We start from the raw sequence: 3884 nt of genomic DNA on the forward strand, positions 1-3884 counted from the left end.
ACCATTGAAAAAGAGACACTCAATCATTGTGACCTAAACCATCCACTACAAGAAAATTGAGATTCTACAACACTTAAACGACAACGCTTTTTATAAAAAGCGTTGTCTATTTTGTTTTAACAACGCTTTTAGTGAAAAGCGTTGTCTATTTCATTATTGTCTTATTAATAGACAACGCATTTCTAAAAACCGTTGTCTATTAGTGATTTTTACGGGTCAAAGACAACGCTTTGTAAAAAGCGTTGTCTATTAGATTGATTTTTAGTGTCTACGACAATGCTTTTTAAAAAGTATTGTCTATGTTTAAAATCTCATCTAAATCTTCATTAATACAAACCGTTGGATCTAAATCTTGATTAATACAAACCATTGGATCTAGGTAAGGAGTAGAAAACCCAAACCCTTCTCCCAACTTCTATCTTCCGATCATTTTCAAGTCCCGAACCCTTCTCCCAAGTACTCCTCATCTCGCGCGACCTTCTCCATCCAACTCCTCTCCGGCAAACTCCTCTCCAGCAAACTCTCTCCTCTCCAGCAAACTCCTCTCCGGCCCCAGCTGGGCGGAGTCCCCCGTCTCCGCCTACATGCGCTACCTCGAAAGCTCCCTCCTCAGCTCCGACACCTCCCGCCACCCCCGCCCGCCGCTTCCCTCCCCAGGGCTGCTCCCTTCCCCGCGCCCTCCCTTCCCCTTCTCTTCCCCTTCCCCCCGAGGGCTCCATAATTTGGCCTCGCTTCCGCCCCTTACTCCGTCGTCCGCTTTCCCTTCTCCGAATTCAGCCAAATCGTGAATTCGTCCCTGATTAAGAGATCTAAATCCCTCTCCTAGCCCTAGATCCACTCTCTCCCTCTCGCACGAAAATCCTGCGCCACCGGCGGTTCTCTCCAACTCACGAAGCACGACGAATTCTTTCCCTCCTTTCCCCTCCCCTGTCCCTCCCCTCCTCTGCTCGCCGCCGCGGGCCTGCGCGAGCGAGGCCAGCCACTGCCGGGCTTGATACTGATTTTCCCATTCGCTTCTCCATTCTCGCAACTCTAAAGACTACAGTTCGTCCTCCAATGGTGCTCTTCGACGTTGGTTCCTCTCACCAGACCTCCCTCAGTCTTGTCATCTCCTCCTCAATACATTCTGTTGCGCATCATGGTCCCTCACCATGGTGTGCTGCTCATGATCTCATCCCTTGAAATGCCACAACTCTAGCCCACAAGATATATGGCTCATTTATTCCATATAGAGGTTCACAAATCAGACCAACCCCCTTCCCCAGAAATCAAAGTGATTCAATTACATATCTTAGTTGGGAAAATCTTACATTGCCCTATTTTGCACAAGGAGGCGCACAACCTGATCTAGTAGTAGATCACCATGCACAAGGAGCAAGTCATTCAAAATTGATCAAGTAGAATGATCTGATCACCATGCGCTTGGAGCACTGCTGGCCGATGCTCTCCCCTACTACTATGTCCCTACCCTAAGTAGCATCCTCCGCAATGTGAGGCCTTCAATAAATCTCTACTGTTCTAGCTAAAGGAATTAATGTGGCAATAAGTTAAGACACGAATTTGGTTTTGTTTCCATGTTATCATCTGAAAACTAGATCCTAGTAAAATTTGATTGTCTGACTGCTAATGAGTTGTTTTCTGCTTGAGCTTATAATTTGCCTAAAAGTTTTATCTCATTTAATTGCTGGTATGTTCACAGCAGCAAGTGTATGACAACTGATGTGCTAGAATTTTTTTCCTTGTCCTCAAATTTCAGATGGAAGTTTAGCAGTTTACATCTTGCATTATTCGTTACATTTGTTTGAAATTGATATGTTGTGTTGGTCTCACATGCATTATTGGACAAAGTAGTTATTTGAAGAACCATTTGCATTTATAATTTTGTAACTTTGATATAAGCAAGAATATGAAATTGCTTTGAATAGACATGCAAACAGGAAGTTAAGAAGAGAGTGGACATTTACAAAAGAAAGTTAATATTAATAATAGAGTATGTAGAGGGATTTACAACTCCATGTGAAGAGATTAAGCTAGGGATTGAAAAAGTTAATCAAGTTAAATTTTGTTTTTTTTTTAAAAAAAGGGTTCAATATCAGAATTAGGAATTATGAGTTTGATGCTTGTAAAGCATGTTTTCACTATGGAATATAACTTCGTAAACTGTTCCAGTTAAGATCAACTTGTGGCTGGTGTTTAAAAAGTTGATTTTATTACCTGAGAAAAAGAAAATTGAAAAGTCCAGTAAATTTGTATCTACTCAAAATTTACTCAAAATTTACCGGTGTTTAGATCCTTCTGAAACATTGCAATGCTATTAGATTCAAATTGTAGTAATAAGTGTTCAGAAATAAAAAAACTAATAGAATTTGCAAGAATCTTTTATCGCCTCTAAGTTGACCGATTCTTTGATTGGTGAATGTTAAGACATTCATGTATATACCATCCAGCCATTTTTTTATAATGTCCTGGTATCATTTCATCTTTTGTGCTAAATAACTGAGCCAATCCAAGGATTGTCATTCTTCTTCGGTTAAAATTTCAACGGCAATTCTGTTAAAATAGAATCCTCTTATCATTTGTTATGTATTAACTATACCCAGAAGCGAGATGCACCTCCAGGTGAAAAGCCTGAGCCAGTGAGGACCCATCTTAGGAACATGATAATAGTTCCCGAGATGATTGGGAGCATCGTTGGGGTCTACAATGGAAAAACATTCAACCAGGTTGAAATCAAGGTAACCTTTTTTATTTTTTGACATAACATTCATGTGGCATATTGCTAGGGATCTCTTTAATTTTACTTTTCTGCATTCCATATCTTTAATAAAAACCATCATATTTCTCATCGTATATTGATTTATTTACGTGGCATTACAGCCCGAGATGATTGGCCATTACTTGGCTGAGTTCTCCATCTCATACAAGCCTGTGAAGCACGGAAGACCGGGCATTGGTGCTACCCACTCCTCCAGGTTCATCCCCCTCAAGTAAAACTTGCATCAGTTGAGTTAAGAAATGTGTGACCAAGATCCTATTGGAGTTGCTATTCCACTTGGGTATTTCTTATTCTAGGCCAGTTTGATTTCTGAACACTAAGCGTATGGATTCAGTAACTACTGTACTATTTTGATAAACAGATTGTTGGCTACTTCAGTATTAAGTATTAAGTATTAAGTATTCAGTAAACAGATTGTTGGCTAAACAGATTGTAGCTGTTCAAAACAGATTTTTTATGCTCTTTTATTTTATATGTGAATATCACTAAAACAGAATTAGTGTAAATTTTGATATTTACTAACTTTTCATGTAATTAATTATTAATATTACTTCAACGTCAGATTTCTATTATTTTTATGAGTTTGAAATCATTAACTGAGTTGATTATATGTAAAATTCGAATCTAGACATGGTAAAAGAAAAATAATAGTTTCGTAAATATAAAAATAATGATTTTTAAATAATTTTTATTTATTTTTTTCTTTAAAACGACAACGCTTTTAAAGCGTTGCAAAAAGTGTTGTCTTTGTAAAAAACAACAACGCTTTAAAAGCGTTGCAAAACGTTGCCTCTGCATAAAACGACAACGCTTTTAAAGCGTTGCAAAAGCGTTGTCTTTGGTACAAACGACAACGTTTTAAAAGCGTTGTCGTTGAGTAGACTTTTTACAACAGTGCCTTTAACAACGCTTTTTCAGGCAAAAAGACAACGCTTTAAAAGCGTTGTCTATTAGCTTTTTTCTTGTAGTGATCACTTCTGAATTGGATTCAATTGATCTCATCCATCTTAGCTTTATGTAACGATTGAATGCCCTCAGGGCGTAGCGCAGACGGTGGGCGCATGGTATCTCTGGCGTAATGGCCAGGGGTCAATTCTCAGGAACTGAT

General features: G+C 38.9%; 1 long non-coding RNA gene across 3 annotated transcripts; it reads left to right on the top strand.

Annotated features, from left to right (window-relative positions):
• Window positions 1-421: 421 nt before the first annotated feature.
• LOC122005507 lies at window positions 422-3298 on the top strand. 3 transcript variants are annotated; one of them, XR_006118412.1, is made up of 3 exons: window positions 422-1490; window positions 2601-2735; window positions 2878-3298. It is a non-coding gene; the product is annotated as an uncharacterized LOC122005507 (long non-coding RNA). The 3 variants fall into 3 exon arrangements; XR_006118413.1 differs by lacking the exon at window positions 422-1490 and adding an exon at window positions 1528-1546; XR_006118411.1 differs by lacking the exon at window positions 422-1490 and having other exon boundaries at window positions 1553-2735.
• The last annotated feature ends 586 nt before the right edge of the window (window positions 3299-3884 follow it).

The sequence above is a fragment of the Zingiber officinale genome, chromosome 7B (genome assembly GCF_018446385.1).
Source record: "Zingiber officinale cultivar Zhangliang chromosome 7B, Zo_v1.1, whole genome shotgun sequence".
Taxonomy (NCBI): Eukaryota; Viridiplantae; Streptophyta; class Magnoliopsida; order Zingiberales; family Zingiberaceae; genus Zingiber; species Zingiber officinale.